At 45.9% G+C, this 26348-nt stretch overlaps 1 long non-coding RNA gene across 1 annotated transcript in view; it reads right to left on the bottom strand.

Moving 5' to 3' along the window:
- The window catches only part of LOC134807254 (uncharacterized), a 209688-nt gene that overhangs the window by 180589 nt on the left and 2751 nt on the right, over positions 1–26348 (bottom strand). Inside the window, exons 2-3 of the long non-coding RNA XR_010147224.1 lie at positions 24023–24120; positions 3322–3412 (exon numbers count right to left, since the gene is read on the bottom strand). This is a non-coding gene — a long non-coding RNA (uncharacterized LOC134807254). The remainder of the gene's footprint in view (positions 1–3321; positions 3413–24022; positions 24121–26348) is intronic.

Raw genomic sequence — 26348 nt, 5'->3', positions numbered from 1 at the left:
CCCCCACCTGCCAACGCCAACCTCAGCAAGGACAGGTGGCTGGAGGCTTGGCTGCCCCAAGACTGGCAGGTGTGGCCTCAGTCCTGCCTCCACTTCACCTCCTCCCAGTGGGGACCACCTTTTCCTAATGACACAGATGCCAACAACATGGGGCCGCAGAGCCCTGCACCAATGGCTGGATTTATGACAACAGCACTTTCCCAATGACCACTGTGACTGAAATGAGGATAGCTGGGCCCTCTGCCCCCTTCCAACCCCTGTGCCCTCATCTTACCATCCCACCTACAGACGCAGACTGTGCAACCTTGACCCAAGTTTGTCTGAATTTGGGAAGACCCTGGAGCTTTGAAAAGTTTTACCCAGAATGGAGCTAGGGAGCTTCCTGGCAGAGAAGACATGGAGTCCTTGCATAGAGCTGCTCCCTGCCTCCCAGCCCCCACCAGAGAGAGACACTGCTACAGGAATTGAATGGTCTACTTCATTTTCTCAAAATGTCAAAAAACCCTGAGGGATAAAACAATCCCATAAGGTGAAGAGGTGATACAGAGAAAGGGAGAGAGGAGGAGTGCAGGTGGTGAGGGCAAAGGGGACATTCCTGAGCAGGGAATTCTGGACTCAGAGTCTTAGAAACAGAAACAGTTTGCTGACTTCATCTAGAAATAGATCTTAGCAGCTGGGGCCAGGAGATGGAGAGCAGCCAAGGAACTAAGACGGGAAAGAGAAGATGGTTATGGGGTGGGGTTGGCGGGGGGAGGGTCCTTTCATCTCTAGTGATTTAATGCCCCTCCCCGTAAACATACACACACACACACACACACACGTGCAATTGTAGTCACCCTGGCCTGCTGAGTGGTTCATCAGGCTGCATTCTGTACTTAGTAGCTGTCACACTGATCATGTTCTTAACATCTGTTCTAGTCAATGGTCTTTTGGTCATAAAGAAGAGAAACCCCGTCGAATCAGCTCTTGGGAAAAGAGGGCATGACTGCAAGGATACAGAGATTACAGGGAATTCAAGAACAGGAAACAAAGTGTGTTCAGGCCTCATGGAAACTGAAACCAGGAAATGGAGCACGAGAGGCATCTCTGTACACTGACTCCATTCCTCTCTCCTACTTAAATCCATTTCATCTGTGTGCTCTTCTTAAGGGATGACTACCAGTCCCAGCTCTGATTCATTATTTCTCAGATTTAGAGCCCATCAGCAACCAGAACATTTCTCTGTATCTTAATTCACATTCCTAGAACAGGCTCTGATTGGCTTAGTGCCTCATATTGATGCACCTCCCCCTCCCCACTTAAGTCAGGTGTCCACACTTCACCTTATCAGTGTGCCAACGGGGAGTGCAGTGAGATTTTGCCGGCCCATTGTCCATTAGTCACAGCTGTGCAAAGAAAAGATGCCCTTGGTTGGGTGCGGTGGGTCACACCTGTAATCCCAGCACTTTGAGAGGCCAAGGCAGGCGGATCACCTGAGATCGGGAGTTCGAGACCAGCCTGACCAACATGGAGAAACCCCATCTCTACTAAAAATATAAAATTAGCCAGGCGTGGTGGCGCATGCCTGTAATCCCAGCTACTCGGGAGGCAGAAGCAGGAGAATCACTTGAACCCAGGAGGCGGAGGTTGCAGTGAGCCGAGATCGCACCGTTGCACTAGAGCCTAGGCAACAAGAGCGAAACTTCGTCTCAAAAAAAAGAAGAAAGAGGCTGGGCGCGGTGGCTCACGCCTGTAATCCCAGCACTTTCGGAGGCCGAGGCGGGCGGATCACGAGGTCAGGAGATTAAGACCATCCTGGCTAACACGGTGAAACCCCGTCTCTACTAAAAATACAAAAAATTAGCCGGGTGTGGTGGCAGGCGCCTGTAGTCCCAGCTACTTGGGAGGCTGAGGCAGGAGAATGGTGTGAACCCAGGAGGCCGAGCTTGCAGTGAGCCGAGATCGCGCCACTGCACTCCAGCCTGGAAGAAAGAGCGAGACTCCGTCTCAAAAAAAAAAAAGAAGAAAGAAAAGATTCCCTGAGAAGGGCTGCAGTCAGGCATAGCCCCACCAAACCTGCCTCATGCAGCAACTCTCTGAAACTGGTAAAAGTAGTTAAGCAATATTCCTACTAGAAAGACCCAAGACACAGAAGCAGAAGGTAACCAATATGGCTAGTCTTCCTCTGATGCATGTAGGCATCATATGCAATCCCCTCCATGCATAGTTATGGACACTTTCTTCATTATTTGCTAGCCTCAACCCAAGTTCTTAGATATCCTTGTCCACCCACCTTAACTTGTATGTTATCCTCCCAATTCAGCTTCCCTATTTCGCTTCTTAAACTCTACTCTCTGTGTTCCAAGGCCAACAATACTCCAGGAACTATCAACCTACCTGTTGCTCTTCTGTTCAAAACAGCAGGCAGTTCCATCCAAAAGCCTAGATTCCTTGCTGTCCAGAGAACCTGGGTGAGTGAGCATCTTGGATTTCCTTCTAAATGGGGACTCGGTAGTAATCTCCTTACCATCAGGTTATCTCAATAGGCACTGTGGATGGGACCATCATCCACTACCACATATGGGCATGGGGCACTAAAAGGCCTATTTTATGAGCACAGCCAAGATGCCTCTTCCTTGGGCCAATAATGTCAAAGCCTATGGCTGCATCAGGAGAACATCTCATTAGGAGGATGGTTAGCTTGCATGTATAACCTAAGGTGAAGCTGGATTGTTAAGCAAATGAAATGGCTCATAAGCCAACAGGGGTTACTTAAGAACAAGACATTCAGGCTGGGCACAGTGGCTCACACCTATAATCCTAGCACTTTGGGAGGCCAAGGCGGGTGAACTGCCTGGGCTCAGGAGTTCGAGACCAGCCTGGGCAACATGGTGAAACCCTGTCTCTACTAAAATACAAAAAATTAGCCTGGTGTGGCGGTGTGTGCCTGTAATCCCAGCTACTCGGGAGGCTGAGGCAGGAGAATCACTTGAACCTGGGAGGCAGAGGTTGCAGTGAGCCAAGATCGCACCATTGCACTCCAGCCTGGGCAACTATAGCAAGACTCCATCTCAACCAAAAAAAAAAAAAAGACATTTTATCATTTCATTGCAATGAAGACACCCCTGCCCCAAGGCAATGTGGCTATAACTGGTAAGCACAATACAGGTAGGTCACCAGAGATAGACAAGCCCCAGGATGCCCCTCAGGAGGAACTCCTGAAGAACCCAGTCTCCCAAAGGGATACTTCAGCACTCTGAATGCAAAGCAAAAAATTAATAAATATACATGCAGGCCATGGGTTTTAATAAAAAGGCTAGCCAGGTGTAATGGCTTACTTACATAATCCCAGCACTCCGGGAGGTTGAGGTGGGAGGATCGCTTGAGCCCAGGAGTTTGAGACCAGCCTGAGCAACATAGTGAGACTCTATCTCTATTGAAAAAAAAAAAAAATTAATTAGCTGAGAGTGGTGGTTCATGCCTGTAGTCCTAGTTACTAGAGAGGCTGCAGTAGGAGGATTGCTTGAACCCAGAAGTCCAGGGCTGCAGTGAGCTTGTTACTACAGCAACGTCAGTTCTTGCCTCCTCAGAAGAATTCGACTGAGGGACACAAGGCAGAAGAGACCGAGGCAAGTTTTACAGCAGGAGTGAAAGTTTTTTTTAAAGCCTTAGAGCAGGAATGAAAAGAAAAGAAAATACACTTGGAAGAGGACCAAGCAGACACCTTGGAGGTCAAGTGTCCCATTTGACATGGGACTTGGGGTCTTATATGCTGTCCTACTTCTGGCGTCTTGCATCCCTTTTCCAGTGGAATGCCCCCAGAAGTTTATATACCAGTTAAACTCCGCCATTTTGCCTCTTAATGCGCACGCTTGAACTCACTCGCCCAACTCCTGAGATCTTGTTGAGAAGCTGCCAATCACCAGTTACAGGTGTTTTTAATCTTTTGTGAAACTGCCTTTCCCTGGGGATAACTGCAACCAATTATTACTTTAGAGAGGCAGTGTGACAACTGCCTGATCATCACCTGATGGTCACCTGACATTGCTGGTAGGGTGGGGGGACCCCTCTCCTGCCCCACTCATGCCTGGCTAGCTACCTACAGTAACAAGCTATGATCGTGCCACTGCATTCCAACCTGGGTGACAGAGATATCCTATCTCAAAACAACAGCAGCAGCAACAACAAAACCCTGCCTGACCCCTCCTGTTATTTTATTTTGAATTAAATACCCTGGGTGATATGGTTTGGCTGTGTCCCCACTTAAATCTCACCTTGAATTGTAATAAACCCCATGTGGCAAGGGCAGGGCCAGGTGGAGATAATTGAATCATGGGGCAGTTCCCCCCGCCCATACTTTTTCTTATGGTAGTGAATAAGTCTCACGAGATCTGATGGTTTTATAAATGGGAGTTCCCCTGCACAAGCTAATTAAATTTTTTTTAAATAGAGATAGGGTCTCACTATGTTGCCCAGGCTGCCTGCTGCCACGTAAGATATGGCTTTGCTCCTTCTTCACCTTCCACCATGATTGTGAGGCCTCCCCAGCCATGTGAAGCTGTGAGTCCATTAAACCTCTTTTTCTTTATAAATTACCCAGTCTCAAGTATGTCTTTATTAGCAGTGTGAGAACAGACTAATACACTGGGCAATAACTAGCGACATCTATCTGAACCTATATTCATTAGGACTCTTGTTTGCAAGTGGCTGTAATTCAATTCTAGCTAATTTGAGCATAAAGGGGTTGTGTAAAGGCTCCCATTACCAAAGCAAAGGTGGATGATAGAGGTGGAGCTGGCTCTAGGGACACTGGGAACCAGGGTCATGTCATCAGAATTCTTGTGCACTCTCATCTTTGCTTGTCTTTCCATGCTGGGCATGTCTGTTGTGCACGGGATCCTTCACACAGTGGCCACTTACCATTCTGGGCTCACCCCTAGTAACCTCGAAACCAGAGAGAGAAAATAAATGTTTCTATCTCCCACCTCCAACTTTGAAATATCTCCCACCTCCAACTTTGAAACACTGATTGGCTGGCCTGAGTCATATGCCTACACATTAGTCCAATGACTGTAGGGCAGGGGGCGTGAGTTATTATGAATGACCCAGCCTAAGTCTCCTGTTCACTCCCGCATTGCAGATGGATAACAAGCACCATTTCACCTCTCTGCTTCCTGGTTCCACTGTCATTTGTTTTCTCTTTTCCTCCTTTTCTTTCCTCTGAGGCCAGTCTCATAGCATCTGTCACCGATCACTGCCTTTATCAAGTTAGCAGTGCAGGGCTGCCCTGGGCAGTAATTCTCCGTCTCCCTCAAATCCACCACTGTCTCTTCTTAGGTTTTGGTTCCTGTTAGCGATAAAGTAATTCTCTATACTTGAGGCCCAGGAATACACAGAAATATGAGATCCTCAGGGGTTTCAGGTGTACATGAAGAGAACTCAAATGGTGAAAACCATAATAACCCAAAGGTGGTACAAGCCCCCATGCAACTATTGCTTTTGCAGATGAGAAGCACCTTAGAGCAAACCAGAGGCTGAGAGATTCTTGCTAAGTATTTTTTATGCATCAGTCAATTGTTAATCTGGACTACATGTAGAATTTCATTGTTAAACTGCATATAGATTTTTCTTTGCACTCCTCTGACTTCTTGCCTCTTTCCTACACTCTCTTGCTTCTTATCTTCTCATTCCTCAGCTCCTGTCCAGGCTGTCCTCATCCCACTCACCATGACGTGTCCCACAGGCATCTCCACAGCCATACTCCATTCATGTATTTCTATTAAAGTGCTGTCAAATCAACTCCCAGTTTTCTTTGATATTACCCCAGAATCTCTTTCAAATAAAAGTTAAGTGGCCGGGCATGGTGGCTCACCCCTATAATCCCAACACTTTGGGAGGCCGAAGTGGCTGGATCACCTGAGGTCAGGAGTTTGAGATCAGCCTGGCCAACATGGCAAAACTCCGTCTCTACTAAAAATACAAAAATTAGCCAGGCATAGTGGCAAGCACCTGTAATCCCAGCTACTTGGGAGGCTGAGGCAGGAGAATCACTTGAACCAAGGAGATAGAGGTTGCAGTGAGCCAAGACCACGCCATTGCACTCCAGCCTGGGCAACAAGAGTGAAACTCCATCTCAAAATAGCAGTTATGAGAATAAAGTAGGGGAAAAGGCCATTCCTGTTTGGAGAAGGTGTTCAAATGCCAGTATCTCAAATTTTACATCATGTGATATTTGCATCCACAAGATACTAAAAATACCACAGTAATAATTACATTCACAAATAAGGATTTCTTGCCGACAAAATCAACATTATCAAGTAACTATGCTTGAAGGATGAATTCATTTGGATATATATTAACACATTTTAGAGCCATGCCCTAATCATTCTGGTCATTCCAGTCCCTTTTCCTTTTTTCTGTTAACAAAAGAAATGACAGTTTAAAAATCCATTCAAAAATCCATATATTTAATACAAAAATGAGTTCTTAATTTTAAAGAAAATGCCACAACTATTTGTCATTTTAACTTAATTTTAATGGTACCTCCTTCAGCACTATGGATTTTCTACAGGGTATGGAGCTGTTTTACTCCAGTTACAAAGGAAGTACTTTCAAATCAAGAATTTTTTCTTATCTTAATTTAAAAGAACAACAAAATTATTCATCAATAAAAAGAAATGGGGGCCGGGTGTGGTGGCTCACGCCTGTAATCCCAGCACTTTGGGAGGCCTAGGTGGGCAGATCACCTGAGGTCGGGAGTTCAAGACCAGCCTGACCAACTTGGAGAAACCCTGTCTCTACTAAAAGTACAAAATTAGCCAGGTGTAGTGGTGCATGCCTGTAATCCCAGCTACTCAGGAAGCTGAGGCAGGAGAATCGCTTGAACCCGGGAGGTGAAGGTTGCGGTGTGTCGAGATCACACCATTTTACTCCAGCCTGGGCAACAAAAGCAAAACTCCATCTCAAAAAAAAAAAAAAAGAAAAGAAAAGAAAAAAAAAAGAAATGAGCTATCAAGCCATGAAAAATCTTGAGGGAAACTTAAATGTACATCACCAAGTGAAAAAAGCCAATCTGAAAAGGCTATAGCCTGCATGGGTCCAAGTATATGACATTTTGCTTTTTTGTTGTTTTCAGGGGGGCAGGAGTTGTTTGTTTTGAGACAGGGTCTCACTCTCTCCCCTAGGCTGGCATGCAGTAGGACGATAATAGCTCACCGTAACCTCAAACTCCCAGGCTCAAATGATCCTCCTGCCTCAGCTTCCCAAGTAGCTAGCACTACAAGCATGCACCACCACACCTGGCTAATTTTTTTTTCACTTTTTGTAGAGATGCGATCTCACTATGCTGCCCAGGCTGGTCTCAAACTCTTGGAGTGAAGCCATCCTCCCACCTCAGCCTCCCAAAGTGCTAGGATTACAAATGTGAGCCCCTACACCAGGCCCAACTGAAAAAGGCAAAACTATGGAGACAGTAAAAGGGTCAGTGATCACCAGAGTTCAGAGGGGACAAAGAGACAAATAGAGCACAGAGGATTTTGTAGGGCAGTGAAACTACTGTATGATACTGTGATGGTGGATACATGTCATTATACATTTGTCAAAACATGTAAAATGGGCGGGGTGCAGTGGCTCACGCCTGTAATCCCAGCACTTTGGGAGGCCAAAGCGGGTGGATCACGAGGTCAGGAGTTCGAGACCAGCCTGGTCAACAAGGTGAAATCCCATCTCTACTAAAAATACAAAAATTAGCCGGGCGTGGTGGCACGCACCTGTAGTCCCAGCTGCTCGGGAGGCTGAAGCAGGAGAATTGCTTGAGCCTGGGAGGCAGAGGTTGCAGTGAGCCAAGACTGTGCCACTGCACTCCAGCAAGACCTTGTGTAAAAAAAAAAATATATATATATATATATATACACATACATATATATATATATATACACACATACATATATATATATATATATACACATACATATATATATATATATATATATATATATATATATATATAATGTACAACACCAGGAGTGAACCCTAATGTAAACTCTGGACTTAGAGTTCAATGTATTCATCAGTTGTAACAAATACCACTCTGGTAGGGGTGTTGATAGTGGAGGAGTGTGTGTATGTAGGGACAGGGAATATATTAGAAATCTCTGTAACTTCCACCCAATTTTGCTGTGAACCTGAAACTGCTCTAAAAAATAAAATCTACTTTAAGAAAGAACAACAGACTGGGTGCGGTGGCTCACGCCTGTGATCCCAGCACTTTGGGAGGCTGAGATGGGTGGATCACTTGACATCAGGACTTCAAGACCAGCCTAGCCAACATGGTGAAACCCCGTCTCTACTAAAAATACAAATATTCGCCAGGCATGGTGGCGTGCACCTGTAGTCCCAGCTACTCAGGAGGCTGAGGCAGGAGAATCGCTTGAACCCGGGAGGCGGAGGTTGCAGTGAGCTGAGATCATGCCACGGCACTCCAATCTGGGCAACAGAGCAAGCTGTCTCAAAAAAAAAAAAAAAAAAAGAACAAGAAAATTTACGTTATTGGTTTAGTGCCAATTGTTGTTTATTCAGGGTTACAGATAACCATAACTCTCAAATATGCTTATGCAAAAATGAAAAGTTAATGGAAGGATGCAAGAGTATTTCACAGAACACAGGGTCAGGAATTTGAGCCCAGCCTTGTGAAGGACTAAGACCACTCAACTTGACTCTCCATCTACCCTCTGGCACTGACTGAATCCTGGTCCTGACTTCTCTCTAACTGGATTACTTCATTTTACCCTCCCCTCTCACCACGACCTCCTCTTCCTCCTCCTCCCTCTCTCCTGTTTTCTCAACTCTACTTTCACATTGGCCCAAACTTTGGGTCCCACTCCAACGTTGGGTGTCCTTACAAATCCCACTTCTCTGAGCCATATTTCCTTTTTTTTTTGACACGGAGTCTTGCTTTGTCTCCCAGGTTAGAGTGCAGTGGCACGATCTTGGCTCACTGCAACCTCCACCTCCTGGGTTCAAGCGATTCTCCTGTCTCAGCCTCCCAAGTAGCTGGGATTACAGGTGCCCACCACCATGTCTGGCTAATTTTTGTATTTTTAGTAGAGACGGTGTTTCATCATGTTGGCCAGGCTGGTCTCAAACTCCTGATCTTAGATGATCCTCCTGCCTTGACCTCCCAAAGTGCTGGGATTACAGGAGTGAGCCACCGCGCCTGGCCCATATTTCCAAATTCATAATATAGACTCTCGTTAGCTCAGTCTAGCCCTGGGGTCAGGTGTCCTCAGTTGTGTTGGGAAGAGACAGGCTCAGGAGGTAAAATAAGACTTCAGGAGGCCCGAGGAGGATGAGGGGTTAGTGCTCAGAATAGGAGAATACACTGAGCAGGCACCCCAAAAGCCATCTTTTCCATACTGTAAAATAACTTGGCCAGGCTCAGTGGCTCATGCCTATAATCCTAACACTTTGGGAGGCCAAGGTGGGTGGATCACTTAAATAATCCAGTTGTAAGTGAGCTGTGGTCCCAGCTACTCAGGAGGTTGAAGTGGAGGATCACTTGAGCCTGGGAGGCAGAGGTTACGGTGAGCTGAGATCGCACCACTGCACTCTAGCCTGGGCAACAGAGTCAGACCCTGGAAAAAAAAAAAAGAAAAGAAAAGAAGAAAGAAAGGAAAGAAAAGAAAAGAAGAAAAGAAAAGAAAGAAAATAGTAACTTGAATAATTCTCACCAGGAAATAATGAGAAAGATTGTGAAGCAGGGGAGGAAGCCGCTCCTTATGTGCTAATCCCAATGTAAGATCCTCCTCCCCACCAGGAGAGACAGATTATTTTCCCCAGGCCTTGTGTGGGTGCCCATCATGCCTGGCCAAGCCTGCCTGAGGTCTCCCAAGAAGACAGTGGCAATCCTTGGATTAGAACCCAGGACTCCTGGCCAGGTGTGGTGGCTCATGCCTGTAATCCCAGCAATTTGGGAGGCTGAGGCAGATGGATCACTTGAGCTCAGGAGTTCCAGACCAGCCTGGCCAACATGACAAAACCCTGTCTCTACTAAAAACACACACAAAAAAAATTAGCTGGACGTCGTGGCTCGCACCTGTAGTCCCAGCTACTTGGGAGGCTGAGGTGGGAGGATGGCTTAAGCCTGGGAGTCAGAGGTTGCAGTGAGCCAAGATCATGGCACTGCACTCCAGCCTGAGCAACAGAGGAAGACCCTGTCAAAAAAAAAAAAAAAAAAAAGGAACCCAGGACTCCCAATTCCCACCCCAGAATTTTTTCCATCCCTCCAAGGTGCTTTCCTGCTCATCTGTGCCCTCCTCAAGCAGCCACACTCTGCCAACCCAGGCTGAAGTCATGCCTGCCCTGCTGCCATCCCCATCCACAGGTTTGTCATCCAATCTGCCCGCTAGCACTCCCTCGGTGGAAGGCTGGACCTCCCCCTGACGGCCCCACAGACAGTGGCCCAGATCAGTAAAAAGCAGGAAGTAGACACCAAGCTGAGTATGGCGGTGAGAACCCCGAGACCTGTGTGACACCCCTCCAGGGCTCTGCCTGCCCCCACCTTCACCCTAGAATCCAGCACATCATGCTTCCCAGGGCAGGGACTGAGGTAAAGGGCCCCTGGGGAAACCCAGGCCCTGAGCTCCATCTACCCAGGCAGGTGCTCCAAGCCAATCTGCAGAAGGCCATGACCACAGGCCAAGCCCATCACTCAGTGCTGCAGTTGTACGCTACCCTGCTGTTTGCTGCCTCTTCCTCTTCCTCTGTGTTTTGGGTTACATTTAGAAAGGCCTTCCTCTCCCCGTAAGTATAAAACTATTCGCCTAGATTTTCTTCAAGCACAAATGTATTTGTTTGAGCTTTCATGTTGTATCATAGTTTCATCTGAAATTTAGTTTAACATAGGGTAGGAAGTAGAATTCTATTTTTTTCTATTAGAAATTCTATTAGAATTATAGTAGAATTCTATTTTTTCTCCAGCCTGGGCAAAAAGAGTGAAACTCCATATCAAAAAAAAAAATGGATTAGTGGTTGCTTGGGATTGGGTAGGGGATAGAGATGAATGTTTGGGGATTGAAAGCTAAAGGATACCGATTTTCTGTTTGAGGGGATGAAAGTGTTCTAAAATTTACCATGGTGATGGTTGTACATATCTATGAGAATACTAAATATCATTCAATTGTATACTCGAAATGGATGGCTTGTATGGTATGTGAATTACATATAAATAAGGCTGTTACAAAATAAAGTGTTCACTGTTATTTGAAATTCAAAAATATTAAATTCAGCATAGACTTGTTCATAGATTTTTTCTGCATCTTTTTAATGACTCTGAGTCTTTAGTTCTGTTTCTTTTTTATTCATAATATTTGCTTATGTCCTCTATCCTTCATTTTTTGATTATTGTTACCGAAGATTTGTCCATTTCATTGATATTATTAAAGACTAACTTTTTGTTTTGTTGAGCTTCTATATTGTATCTTAGTTTTCCATTTAATTTATTTATGGTATTATTGTTATTGTTGATATTGTTGTTGTTGTTTTACAACTAAGGTAAATTGTCCCAAATGAACTTAATGAATAGTCCCACCTTTCCTGGCTGGTGTGAAACACCACGCTTATCACATACTATTTCTGGACTATTTCATCCCATTGATTTGTCTGTCTATTCTGGTGCCAATAGTGTTCTGTTTAATTCTTAATTATAGTGTGGCGCATAAATGATTGTCTTCTTGTGGACAGCTTCTCACTGTGCCCTTCACCAGGGCTGAGGCAGGACACAGAACACATCACATCTCAGAGCAAAGCTTCCCCACAAAGTGTCACTAAACATTGTCGATTTTTCCAAGACTCCATGGGGAGATAAAGGAGATGCTTATATCACATACCACACAGCATAAAAAAACTTAATAGGCATTTCTGTTCTCCTTCAAATCCTTCCTTGGCTAACAGCTGTACATGCTTCCTCCCTCTCCTGACTCTTCTCCCATTTAATCTCTGAGGTCTCCTCCACTGTCCTAAAAATTCATGTCTAGCTGTAAACTTGTATTCGTCACTCAGCAAAGCAAAACTCCTGCCATTAAATAAATCTTTACTTCTTAGAATTCATCAGTTCATCAGATCAGTTGTTACTTGAGCTATCCAGTGGGGAGGGACAGACACACACACACACACACATACACACACAAAACTTCCCAGTACAATCAACTTATAAATGCAAGCATCCACCAAAAGCTGATCTCTTAGGACGGGGAATTAGGAGGGGAAAAGGGAGACCTATTGCTAAGCAAAAAATATTATTTTTTCCCGGATGATTTTTTTGGGGGGACAGTCTCCCTCTGTTACCCAGGCTGGAGTACAATCAAGCAATTTCAGCTCACTGTGGCTTCTGCCTCCTGGACTCAAGTAATTCTTGTGTCTCACCCTCCTGAATGGCTGGGATTACAGGCATGTTCCACCATGCCCAGCTAATTTTTCTTTTTGTAGTTTTAGTAGAGACAGGGTTTTGCCATGTTGGCCAGGCTGGTCTTGAACTCCTGGCCTCAAGCAATCCACCTGCCTCAGCCTCCCAAAGTGCTGGGATTACAGGCATTAGCCACCGCACCTGCCCTTTCCCAGATAATTTTTAAATGTTATCTAATTTCTGGCCAGGTGCCGTGGCTCGTGCCTCTAATTCCAGCATTTTGGGAGGCCAAGAGAGGCAGATCACTTGAGCTCAGGAGTTTGAGACCAGCGTGGCCAGCATGGTGAAACCCTGTCTCTACTAAAAATACAAAAATCAGCCAGGCACGGTGGCACACACCTGTAATTCTAGCTACTCAGAAGGCTGAGGCAAGAGAATCACTTGAACCCGGGAGGCGGAGGTTGCAGTGAGCCGAGATCGTGCCACTGCACTCCAGCCTGGGTAACAGAGTGAGACGGTCTCAATAAAGAAACAAATAAATAGAATTAAGGGAAGATTTTCCTATCTGCAATTGAAAGATTAAAAACTCCACTCACACACAGCACAGGGCTAATGTAAGGTCTAAAGGAGAGAAGAGATGTGAGAGTAGTTTGCCAGCTGCAATTGCTATGTAGATGTGTCATGGCTCCTACCCAGAGTACATCCTCTCTGCTCCTGCCCCAGGTCTGTAATAGTCTTCAGCTCCTGCCCCAGGTCTGTAATAGTCTTCAGCTCCTGCCCCAGGTCTGTAATAGTCTTCAGCTCCTACAGTTCAGTCATAAGTCTGCAAAGTTTGGAAATCAATATCTACCTGATCCAAGTATTCTTTGCAACTGTGAATCCACTATTTTATTTGCTGGGCTTTTTGGTCACCAGATTTCTGGGCCGCAGGCCTACCCAAATGGCCTCCTTGCTGCTTTCAGAGATCTATATTCTGGCTTGTGCAATGGTGCTCCTGAGTAAGCATCTGCCGCACCTCTGCTCCTGTCCTAATTCTTCCCCAGACCCAGACCCAAATCTGCCCCAGGCCAGCTACCTAGAAGGGTGGAAAAGACCCAAGATTCCTTCAAACTTTTCCTAGCACCTTGCCATCATCTGTGTTCCCTTCCATATCAGTTATTCCTCTGCATTACAACGGTCATGTTAAGAAAAGACTATGCTACTGGATCTACGAACTGCATCTTCATCTATGCAAGAGAACTATGCCTATAATAATATAGTGAGTGAGGTTTTGGGGAGGGATCCTGGGATAGGACAATCAGGCCCTAGAGCAGATTTCAAGTTGGAAAGGGCACAAAGGTCAATCAACTATTTTTTAAGGCAAGAAAAGAGGACAAAAACATGAAAATCAAGGTAAATAAAAGACAAAAGGTAAGATGGTATCAATAACTCCAAACATCTCAGTCACCGCAATAAATGTAAATGAATTAAATTTACCAATTCAACGGCAAAGATACTCCAGGTAACATTTTTTTAAATCTAGTTCATGCGGCCAGGCGCAGTGGCTCATGCCTGTAATCCCAACACTTTGGGAGGCCAAGGCGGGCGGATCACGAGATCAGGAGATCAAGACCATCCTGGCTAACACAGTGAAACCCCGTCTCTACTAAAAACATACAAAAAAAAATTAGCCAGGCATGATGGCAGGCTCCTGTAGTCCCAGCTACTCGGGAGGCTGAGGCAGGAGAATGGTGTGAACCCGGGAGGCGGAGCTTGCAGTGAGCGGAGATCGTGCCACTGCACTCCAGCCCAGGCAACACAGCGAGACTCCGTCTCAAAAAAAAAAAAAAAAAAAAAAATCTAGTTCATGCTATTTACAAGAAACTCATCTAAAGTTTTGTATATATAAATGTTAAATGTAGAGAGATGGAAAAAGATATAGCAGACAAATATTAACCAGAAGAAAGCTGATTAGCCACACTAATAGTAGTCCAAATAAACTTTAAGACCAAAAAAAGGTGCAATGGTTAAGAATCTGGCTCTGGAGCCAAAGTTTTTGGTCCAAATGCTCAGTTACCTTAGTTGTAAAACAACAACAACATCAACAATAACAATAATACCATAAATAAATTAAATAGAAAACTAAGATATAATATAGAAGCTCAACAAAACAAAAAGTTGGTCTTTAATAATATCAATGAAATGGACAAATCTTGGGTAACAATAATCAAAAAATGAAGGATAGAGGACATAAGCAAATATTATGAATAAAAAAACAGAACTAAAGACTTAGAGTCATTAAAAAGATGCAAAAAATCTATGAACAAGTCTATGCTGATGAATTTAATATTTTTGAATTTCAAATAACAGTGAATACTTTATTTCATAACAGCTTTATTTATGTGTAATTCACATACCATACAAGTTATCCATTTTGAGTATACAATTGAATGGTATTTAGTATGCTCATAGATATGTACAACTGTCACCACGGTAAATTTTAGAACACTTTCATCCCCTCAAACAGAAAATCAGTATCCTTTAGCTTTCAATCCCCAAACATTCATCTCTATCCCCTACCCAATCCTAAGCAACCAGTAATCCTTTTTTTTTTTTTTTTTTTTTTTTTTTTTTTTTTTTTTTTTTTTTTTGATATGGAGTTTCACTCTTTTCGCCCAGGCTGGAGTGCAATGGCATGATCTGAGCTCACTGCAACCTCCGCCTCCCAGGTTCAAGCGATTCTCCTGCCTCAGCCTCCCAAGTAGCTGGGATACAGGCACCTGCCACCACGCCTGGCTAATTTTGTATTTTTAGTAGAGACGGGGTTTCACCATGTTGGCCAGGCTGGTCTCGAACTCCTGACCTCAGGTGATCCATCCACCTCAGCCTCCCAAAGTGCTGGGATTACAGGCATGAGCCACCGTGCCTGGCCCCACTAACCCATTTTCTATCTCTATAGATTTGTCTTTTTTGGACATTTCATATAAATGGAATCATATACTATGTAGTCTTTTATGACTGGCCTCTTTTAGCATAATGTTTCAAAGTTCATTCATGTTGTAGCATGTATCAGTACTTCATTCAATTTTATAACTGAGTAATATTCCATTATGTGGAAATACCAATTTTGTTCATCCATTTATCAGTTGATAAACATCTGAGCTGTTTATACCTTTTAGCTATTATAAATAATGCTGCTATGAACATTTCTGTACACGTTTTTGCATAGGCATATGTTTTCATTTCTCTTAGGTATAGATTGAAGTGAAATTACTGAGTCCATTGGGTAACAGTATCTTTAACTTTTTGAGAAACTGCCAGACTGTTTTCCAAAGTGGCTACCCACAATCAGCATGTATGAGGGTTCTATATCCTGACCAACACTCATTACTATCTGATGTTTTTATTATAGCCATTCCTAGTGGGTGTGAGGTAGTATTTTTTTCTTCTAATTTTTATTTCAGGTTTGGGGGTTCATGTGCAGGTTTGCTATATAGGTAAATTGCATGGCACTGGGGTTTGGTGTACAAATGATTTTGTCACCCGGATAGTGAGCACAGTACCTGATAGGGTCGAATTTTTTTTTTTTCTTTTTTGAGATAGAGTCTTGCTCTGTTGCCCAGTCTGGAGTGCAGTGGCACGATCTCAGCTCACTGTAACCTCTGCCTCCTGGGTTCAAGCAATTCTCCTACCTCAGCCTCCTGGGTTCAAGCAATTCTCCTACCTCAGCCTCCTGAGTAGCTGGGATTACAGGTGCACACCACCACACCCAGCTAATTTTTGTATTTTTAGTAGAGACGGGGTTTTGCCATGTTTGCCAGGCTCGTCTTAAACTCCTGACCTCAGGTGATCTGCGTGCCTCAGCCTCCCAAAGTGCTGGGATTACAGGCGTGAGCCACCACACCCGGCCTATAAATTCAATGCAATTCTAATCAAAATCCCATTGGCCATACTCAAGAAACTGGCTAAGCAAATTCCAAAATTTACATAAAAGTGCTAAGGGCCAAGTGGAACTAAGATGCTCTTTTTAGAAAGAACAAGGAAGAAAAAATTGCCCTACCAGAAGTTAGTACATATTATAAACTCTTACTTTATCACTGTAGTGATTAAGACAGTAGATGATGGTGCAGGAAAAACAAAATAGGCCAGTGGAGAAGATCAAACCCAAAAACAGACCCACACATAGAAGAAACTTGAGGCCAGGCGCTGTGGCTCACGCCTGTAATCCCAGCACTTTGGGAGGCCAAGGTGGGTGGATCACAAGGTCAGGAGTTCGAGAACAGCCTGGCCAACATAGTGAAACCCCGTCTCTACTAAAAATACAAAAATTAGCTGGGTGTGGTGGCATGCGCCTGTAATCCCAGCTACTCAAGGCAGGAGAATCGCTTCAACCCGAGAAGTGGAGGTTGCAATGAGCCGAGATTGCACCACTATACTCCAGCCTGGGTGACAGAGCAAGACTCCATCTCAAAAAAAAAAAAAAAAAAAAAAAAGCACCAAAGAGCTAGAAAGATAGTAAGGAAAATGGGGCCGGGTGTGGCAGGTCACACCTGTAATGCCTTTGGGAGGCAGAGGTGGGCAAACTGCTTGAGCCCAGGAGTTCAAGACCAACATGGCGAAAACCCATCTCTACAAAAAATACAGAAATTAGCTAGGTGTGATGGCATGTGGCTGTAGTCCCAGCTACTCAGGAAGTTGAGGAGCGAAGGATCACTTGACCCCAGAAGGTTGAGGCTGCAGTGAACCAAGATCATGCCACTGTACTCCAGCTGGAGCAACAGAGTGAAACTTTGTCTCAGAAAAAAAAAAAAAAGAAAGAAGATAGTAAGGAAAATCTAGGCCAATCATCTAAGGAAAAGTGCAAACCCAGAGAGGTAAGCAGAGCATCTGAACACAAAACCAAACACTATATATAATGAGAAAATGTATATGCATTCTCTTCAGCATCAGAATCAACTATTTAACGCAGTATTCGGGGGCCTGACCAATACCACTCTAGTAGGAAAGAAAAAGATATAAGAAAATTAAAAATTAAAAAAGAAATGTTAAAAATTTCATTACTTAGAATATGTTCTAAAAATCTCATTACTTGGAATATGTTCATTTACCTAGATAAACGAACAAAATCAACAAACAATTAAAACTAATAAGAGAGTTCTGCAAGGATGCTGGATACAAAATCAAATTACCAAAATATCAATAGCAATAGCTTAGAATCAATAATCTAGAAAATATTGTTTTGAAAAGTAAGACACCACTCAGAATAGCACCAAAAGATATATCTCATTAGGGAATTAACAAAGGACACCCTGTTAAATTTGTTTGCAGCTTTTCTTGATGCAAGAAGAAACAGAATTGAGAAGAGAGCTTGGAGATAGACATGTAAATATGTAAATTTGATTATATCAAAAAGGATTTCTGCTTACTGAAGGACACAATGGACAAATTTAACAGATAGATGACAGATTGAGAGGAGAGATTTGCAACTCTTTTTTTTTTTTTTTTTTTTTCGAGACAAGGTCTGGCTCTATTGCCCAGAGTGGAGTGTAGTGGTGCAATCTCGGCTCACGGCAACTTCCACCACCCGGGCTCAAGCCATCCTCCCACCTCTGCCTCCTGAGTAGCTGGGACTATAGGCGCTTACCACCACGCCCAGCTAATTTTTGTATTTTTTGTAGAGACAGGGTTTTGCCATGCTGCCCAGGCTGGTCTCAAACTCGTGAGCTCAAACGATCCACCCGTCTTGGCCTCCCGAAGTGCTGAGATTACAGGTATGAGCCTCTGCGCCTTTAACATTGACAAGACTCCTTCGACAAGAAAAAGAAAGCAACACTAGTAGTAGACACACGGGCAAAGAAAATGAATAGACATTTTACAGAGAAAGAAATCCAGAAGATTAATCACCACGTGAAAAATGAGATAGTGGCTGGGTGCGGTGGCTCACGCCTGTAATCCCAGCACTTTAGGAGGCTGAGGCGGGCGAATCACGAGGTCAAGAGATCGAGACCATCCTGGCCAACATAGTGAAACCCCATCTCTACTAAAAATACAAAAATTAGCTGGGCGTGGTGGCGCATGCCTGTAGTCCCAGCTACACAGGAGGCTGAGGCAGGAGAATCGCCTGAACCCGGGAGGCAGAGGTTGCAGTGAACCGAGATCGCACGACTGCACTCCAGCCTGGTGACAAAGCAAGACTCCATCTCAAAAAAAAAAGAAAAAGAAAAAGAAAAATGAGATAGCACTTTACAGCCATTAAACTGGCAGCATTAGAAAGCCAGGTAATGGCAGGTGTTACCGGCCATGTTAGAATACAGGACCCCTATATCCTCACATGTCTCAAATGCACTGCTGGTGGGAGTGAAATTGGTACCACCATTCTGGAAAGCAATTGGTAGCATTCACACCCACAAACACACACCCACACACACACACACACACACACACACACCAGTAATTCCCTTCTTGGGCCTGTATCTCAGAGAACTTCTCACAAAGGCCCTTATGGAGATGTGTACAAGGACATTCACTGCAGTATTGTTTGAGGTCATGGGTGTTGGCAACAATCTAGATCCCCATAGCCGGGGGAATGAGTGTTTAGGTAAAATGTGGAGACCGGCACACCATGGCATAGTATGCAGCAGCAGGTAAACACCACAAAATCTCTTTAAAACAAAGTGCTGAATGGAATGAAAAATAGAATAAGATCTATTGCCTATACCACTTAGGTAAATTAAAATATTTGCACACAAAACAATACACATTTTTTTTTTGAGATGGAGTCTTGCTGGTTGCCCAGGCTGGAGTGCAGTAGCGCGATCTCGGTTCACTGCAACCTCTGCCCCCCAGGTTCAAGTGATTCTCCTGCCTCAGCCTCCTGAGTAGCTGGGATTACAGGCACACACCACCATACCCAGCTAATTTTTGTATTTTTAGTAGAGATGGGGTTTCACCATGTTAGCCAGGCTGGTCTCGAACTCCTGACCTCAAGTGTTCCGCCCATCTCGGCCACCCAAAGTGCTGGGATTACAGGCATGAGCCACCGAGCCCAGCCAACAATACACATTTTACAAGAACATATACAAATAAAAGAGTGCACATCAAACACAAGACACTAGTTGACTTTGGCAGGAAGGGAATTAGAAGTGGGTAACGGTGATAAAGGGGAATAAACATTAAAGGGTAAAACAAGGGGCCATTGCAAAGACAAAAATAGAGGGTCATGAAATGAGGAGTATGATTAATTCAACCCTCTGCACCTGACGTTAAAAGAGAACTGCAGAGAAGGAACCATCAGATAGCTAGTTTAGATAAAATGATCAGAGCAATCAGGAAAGTCTCCTCAGTAAAGATCAAAAGTAAAGACCAAGTTAAAGATCAAGTCTGGGCTGGGCACAGTGGCTGACATCTGTAATCCCAGCACTTTGGGAGGCCGAGACAGGCAGATCACTTCAGTCCAGGAGTTTGAGACCAGCCCGGCCAACATGTCAAAACCCCGTCTCTACTAAAAATACGAAAATTAGCCAGGCATGGCGGTGGGTGCCTGTAATCCCAGCTACATGGGAGGCTGAGGCAGGGAGAATTGCTTGAACCCAGGAGGTGCAGGTTGCAGTGAGCCGAGATCGCGCCACTGCACTCCAGCCTGGGTGACAGAGCAAGCCGTCGACTCCCAAAAAAAAAGACCAAGTCTGATGGTTTTAATGTGTAAACAAAGGGACAGGGCACAAGATAAGAGAAGAGGCAGGCAGAGACCAGTCATATAAGGACTTATAAGAAGGTCAGATTGGCCGGGCGTGGTGGCTCATGCCTGTAATCCCAGCACTTTGGGAGGCTGAGGTGGGTGGATCACTTGAGGTCAGGAGTTCAAGACCAGCCTGACCAGTATGGTGAAACCCTGTCTCTACTAAAAATACAAAAATTGGCCGGGCATGGGGGCTCATGCCTGTAATCCCAGCACTTTGGGAGGCCAAGGCGGGCAGATCACGAGGTCAGGAGATCGAGACCATCCTGGCTAACACGGTGAAACCCCATCTCTACTAAAAATACAAAAAAAAATTAGCCAGGCATAGTGGTGGGCACCTATAGTCCCAGCTACTCAGGAGGCTGAGGCAGGAGAATGGTGTGAACCCAGAAGGCGGAGCTTGCAGTGAGCTGAGATCACACCACTGCACTCCAGCCTGGGCAACAGAGCGAGACTTCGTCTCAAAAAAAAAAAAAAAAAAATTAGCCAGGCATGGTGGCGCATGCCTGTAATCCCAGCTACTTGGGAGGCTGAGGCAGGAGAATTGCATGAACCCAGGAGATGGAGGTTGCAGTGAGCCAAGATCACACCACTGCACTCCAACCTGGGTGACAAAGCAAGGCTCCATCTCAAAAAAAAAAAAGAAGGTCAGATTGTATTCTAGTAATACAATGGGACATCACTGGATGGTTTTAAGCAGAGGGTGAAATAATCTGAATTATGGTTTTAATTTTTAAGAGAACAGTTTGGCTTCTGCATAGAGAATGGGGTTGGGCCAGGGAGTCAGGGTCAAGGCCAACAGTAGAAATGGGAAGAACTGTCAGGAGGCTACTGCAATAGCACAGACAAGAGGTGAAAATCACTTGAAGTGACATGTTTGTGTTAGTTGATTTTCATGCTGCTGATAAAGACATAGCCAAGACTGGGCAATTTACAAAAGAAAGAGGTTTAATGGACTTACAGTTCCACATGGCTGGGGAAGCCTCATAATCATGGTGGAAGGCAAGGAAGAGCAAGTCATGTCTTACATGGATGACAGCAGTCAAAAAGAGAGCTTGTGCAGGGAAACTCATGTTTTTAAAACCATCAGATCTGGTAAGGCTTATTCATTCTCATAAAAACAGCACAGGAAAGACCCGCCCCCATGATTCAATTACCTCCCACTGGGTTCCTCCCATGACACATGGGAATTATGAGAGTTACAATTCAAGATGAGATTTGGGTGGGGACATACCCAAACCATATCAGTGGTGGACAGAGGTTGTAGAGATAGAGAGAAGGGAACTAACCCTGTGTGAGTTTGGGAGGAACAGCTATCCAAATTTCTATTTTGGATGTAGAAAAATAAGGGAACAGGAGGCATCAAGGATAATTCCTAGATACTTGAGCTTGAGCAAGTAGGTGGTTAGAAGTGCCATTTACTAAGATGGGGAAGTCTGGGGGAGGAGCAAGCTTGGAGGAAGAAATAAAGAGTTCCTTGACCATATAAAATTTGAGAGGCCTTTTAGACATCCAAATGAAGATGTAGAGTAGCTTGATATGTAGCCTGGAGCTGGAGAGACAGGTTGGTTGGGAATTTGTTCACAGTCACACAGTAAATTCAGATTAGAACTGGAACCTAGACTTCTCAGGTCCAAAATCATTTGCTCCCCCTTTCGTTTTAGCTAAATTAAATGCAATCATTTGACCCTGTAGCAAATGTGCTCCTCCTTCCCATAGGCAGAGGGGTCTGAGCATGACAACAACTGTGACCAATGGTGGCACCATCCTAAGCCTACTGGTGGACATGGCTGCTGAGTTCTACCCTTCTCTGCCTCTATTTATCTATAGTGTGGTCCCTGTGGCTGCCAGTATCATCACTGTCCTCCTGCCAGAGACCCTTGGCCAGCCACTGCCCAACATGGTGAAAAGGTGAAGGACCTGGAGAGAAGGTGGGCTGCACCCTCCCCCAAGCTTCTTTTGTCATAAAAGGCCAGACCACAGGAGAGCAGGGACTTAGCCAGGGTCATGCAGCTGGTCCCTGATGGAGTCAAGGCTGAAATCCAGGCCCCCTGAATCCTATTCTCACACATTGGCTGAGTCCCAGGAAACCTCCCTGAGACTCTCAGCTCTTGGAAATAGTGGGTGGCTTTGGATATAAAGTAGGACAACTGAGCACAGACACCTAAAAAGAATCCCCCAACTCTACTCCTGAACGCTGCTTCTCCTTCCCTCCCAGGTGGAAAGAGAAACTGGGGCAGCAGCAACAGGAACAGCAGATGGTCCCACTCCAAGCCTCCTGAGGACTGAGAAGGAGCAGAGGGTGGAGAGGAGGAGCCCTGTATCTCTTGGATATCCATGCCAGGAGGTGGATGCAGAAATGGCAGCCAGTAGAGGGCAGGGCCTGTAAGGTCTCAGAGAAATGCTTCCCATGGGCCCTACACTCCTGGCCAGACCCACCCAAGACCACTTTATTAAAAGTAACTATGGAGCCAGGCCTCTAGTCCCAGCTACTTGGGAGGCTGAGACAGGAGGATCTCTTGGGCCCAGGAGTTCTAAGCACTATGCCGATGGGGTGTCTGCACTAAGCTCGGCATGATGACCTCCTCCAAGCAGGGGACCACCAGGTTGCCTAAGGAGGGATGAACTGCCCCAGGTCAGAAACAGAGCTGATCAGTAGTGGGATCACACCTGTGAACAGCCACTGCTCTCCAGCATGGGCAGCACAGCAAGACCCTGTCTCTTAAAAAAAAAAAAAAAATGCACAATTTATCCCATTGTTCCCCTCCGGCCCATACATAGTGGCCACTTCACATTAGCCAACCTTTGGTTCAAAATGTCCTTCAGTGATTATCTATGTAGAAAATCCAGTGGAATCTACAAAAATACTGCTACAACTAAAACATGATTTTAGCAAGGTTGCAGGTTATAAGATCAATATAAAAAAGGAATTGTGGCCAGGCACGGTGGCTCACGCCTGTAATCCCAGCACTTTGGGAGGCTGAGGTGGGCAGATCACGAGGTCAGGAGTTCAAGACCAGCCTGGCCAATATGGTGAAACTCCATCTCTACTAAAAATACAAAAATTAGCCAGGCATGGTGGCTCACGCCTGTAGTCCCAGCTGCTCAGGAGGCTGAGGCAGAAGAATCGCTTGAACCCAGGAGGCAAAGGTTGCAGTGAGCCGAGATCACACCACTGCACTCCAGCTTGGGTGACAGAGTGAGACTCCATCTCAAAAAAACAAAACAAAAAGAATTGTGGCCAGGCGCAGTAGCTCATGCCTGTAATCCCAGCACTTTGGAAGGCCAAGGTGGATGAATCACCTGAGATCAGGAGTTCGAGACCAGCCTAGCCAACATGGTGAAAACCCGTTTCTACTAAAAATACAAAAATTAGCTGGGTGTGGTGGCGCATGCCTGTAATCCCAGCTACTCAGGAGGCCGAGGCACAAGAATCACTCGAACCCGGGAGGCGGAGGTTGTGGTGAGCCAAGATCACACCACTGCACTGCATCCTAGGCAACAGAGTGAGACTCCGTCTCAAAAAAAAAAAAAAAATTGTGTTTCTATATACTAGCAATAAACAATCAGAAATTGAAATTTAAAAAACAATGCCATTTACAATAGCATCAAAAAATATAAGGAGACAGCAAAAAGATCAGTGGTTGCCAGGGGTTCAGAGGGAGAGGAGAGAGATGAGCAAGCCAGCATGAGGGATTTTTTAGGGCACTGAAACTATTCCTAATGGTACTATAATGGTAGATACATGACATTATACATATCAAAATCCTCAATAACCTATAAGGTAAGTAATAGCATTATCCTCAAGGTGAGGAAGGCTAGGAGATACACTTGAACCTGGAGAGTTGGCTTGGCAGAATTCAGGGATGTGTATACACACACACACACACACACACAGACACACACACACACCCCTTACTCCTTACCTTTCTTGCCATTTTCTCTGCTCCCTTAAAGGTTTTCTTTTGGTGATAGAGAAAAACGTTATGTGTCTTTGCTCCTCCTCCTCCCACTTCAGTCTTTCCTGGAAGGGTAAAAGGAACTAAAATGAAGGCAGCCAATAAGGAGGCTTTGTTTGAGGCTCTTCCCCTCCCTGAGGCAGGTGCAAACATCTGGAAACAGGAGGTAAGAAGAAAGGAGAGAAGAATGCAGAGGGAGGGGGCAATAGCCCCTCCTCCCTAGGCCAGATCCTGGCTGCAGGAGCAGTTTGCCACCTTACATCTGGGCCTTTGCCCAGGAAGTTCAACCCCCCAGCTAACCTTAGCTTTTCTGTTGCACTTTTGGACTTTTCTGTAGCACTTCTGGACTTTTCGGTAATCTGCCTCTAGAGAGCCCTAGGCTGGCAGTAGTAAGGCCCCAGAAGGAAAAACACAGCCGGGAGAGTGCCTGAGGTCTGATCTCCTCCATCCTCCATCCTCAGGTCTTGCCTCCTCCCCAACCCCTCCCTGCCCTTCCTGGGCTGGTAGGAGCCAGTGCTGATGGCACTGGGGAGACCACATGAGCAGGATGAAGGACAGCCACGATGTGCAGTCCAGGACAGAACCCAGGATGCCCGGTGCCTGTTCTGCTGCTCACATCAGGAAGGACCTGAGGGTGCAGGCCATGAGGTGCTCTGGCAGGGACTCCAGAGTGGCCAGAGTGGGGTGGGATGCAAGCTGTGGCTGCCCAGCGCAACAGTTAACCATTCATCAGGTCCATCTGCCCACCCAAGGCCTGCTCTGGGCTAATGAGACCCTGCCCTGGTCCTAGGAGCCTGACTCCAGCCACATCCAGAGACAGGCATGCACTGTCCCAGCCCCAAGGAGAGGAGGAAGAGGGCTGGCATGACCCACACCTGGCCCTGCAGGGGAAGGGGGCAACCATGCTAAGGCTAACCCAACACACAGGTACTGGACAGGTGCTAGATTCAGTCTCCAGACCCACCCTGCTTCTTTGCCCTGATCCCATCCCCTAGCCTTGGCCTGACAACCCCCAATCTACCAGCCCAGCCTTCAGAACCTAAACGTGGCTCTGACCCACCCCCCAACCCCCCGCCTCTCGGCCTTGGTGCTGCCCCTGAGACCCTATCGCCAGGGTCAATCTAGAGGCCTCATTCCCCTGGTCCTGCCTCAGCTGAGAATGCAAGGATCTGAACGGCCTTCTCTCTCAGCTTCTCCACCTGCTGCAGGTGGCTTCCTGATCGGATGGCTGATTCAGGGCAGTCCTCAACGTGAGCCAGGTGAGTGCCCTTTCCTCCATGTGGCCCCACCCCTGTCCCTGATGCCCCGCCCTTCCCTGGTTTTTAACTGCCTCTCAGCCAAACTTGCACCACCACCAAGCACAGAGTTTCTGTCCATTACCTCACCAAGACTCGCTAATACAGGCGGGGCGCGGTGCCTCACGCCTGTAATCCCAGCACTTTGGGAAGCCGAGGTGGGTGGATCACGGGGTCAGAACCGAGGGGTTAGCCAAGATCGAGACCATCCTGGCTAACATGGTGAAACCCCATCTCTACTAAAAATATAAAAAATTAGCCAGGCGTGGTGGCGGGCACCTGTAGTCCCAGCTACTCGGGAGGCTGAGGCAGGAGAATGGCATGAACCCGGGAGGCGGAGCTTGCAGTGAGCCAAGATCACACCACTGTACTCCAGCCTGGGAGACAGAGCAAGACTCAGTCTCAAAGAAAAAAAAGACTCGCTATTACAATTTCACACACCAGAAACGTCTTGTCCAGCCCACTGCCATCCCCTGGGCCAGGCTTCTCCACCTAATTTCTTCCTGGCCCATTGTTTGGTGTCCCTGTCCAGTCCATCCTCCCATGACCCCAGAAGGATCTTGAGTCACTGGCCTGCCGTCTAGGGCCAAGACTAGCGTAGAGTGAGTGAAGCAGTGAAGCAATGGACTTACCTCTCCTGTCTGAGCCCTGCATGATCCAGTCCCTTTTTTTTGAGTCGGAGTTTCGCTCTTTCGCCCAGGCTGGAGCCAAGTGGCACCATCTCAGCTCACTGCAACCTCTGCCCCCGCTCCCCCCACACCCAGGGTTCAAGCAATCCTCCTGCCTCAGCCTCCTGAGTAGCTGGGATTACAGGCACCTGCCACCACGCCCAGCTAATTTTTTTCTATTTTTAGTAGAGATGGGGTTTCACCATGTTGGCCAAGCTGGTCTCGAACTCCTGACTTTGTATCTGCCCGCCTCAGCCTCCCAAAGTGCTGGGATTACAGGCATGAGCCACCACGCCTGGCCCTGATCCAGTCTTTAACTGAAAGTTTGAT

This window comes from Pan troglodytes, chromosome 9, assembly GCF_028858775.2.
Source record: "Pan troglodytes isolate AG18354 chromosome 9, NHGRI_mPanTro3-v2.0_pri, whole genome shotgun sequence".
In the NCBI taxonomy this organism is placed as follows: domain Eukaryota; kingdom Metazoa; phylum Chordata; class Mammalia; order Primates; family Hominidae; genus Pan; species Pan troglodytes.
This window is presented reverse-complemented; position numbering and strand designations above follow the sequence as displayed.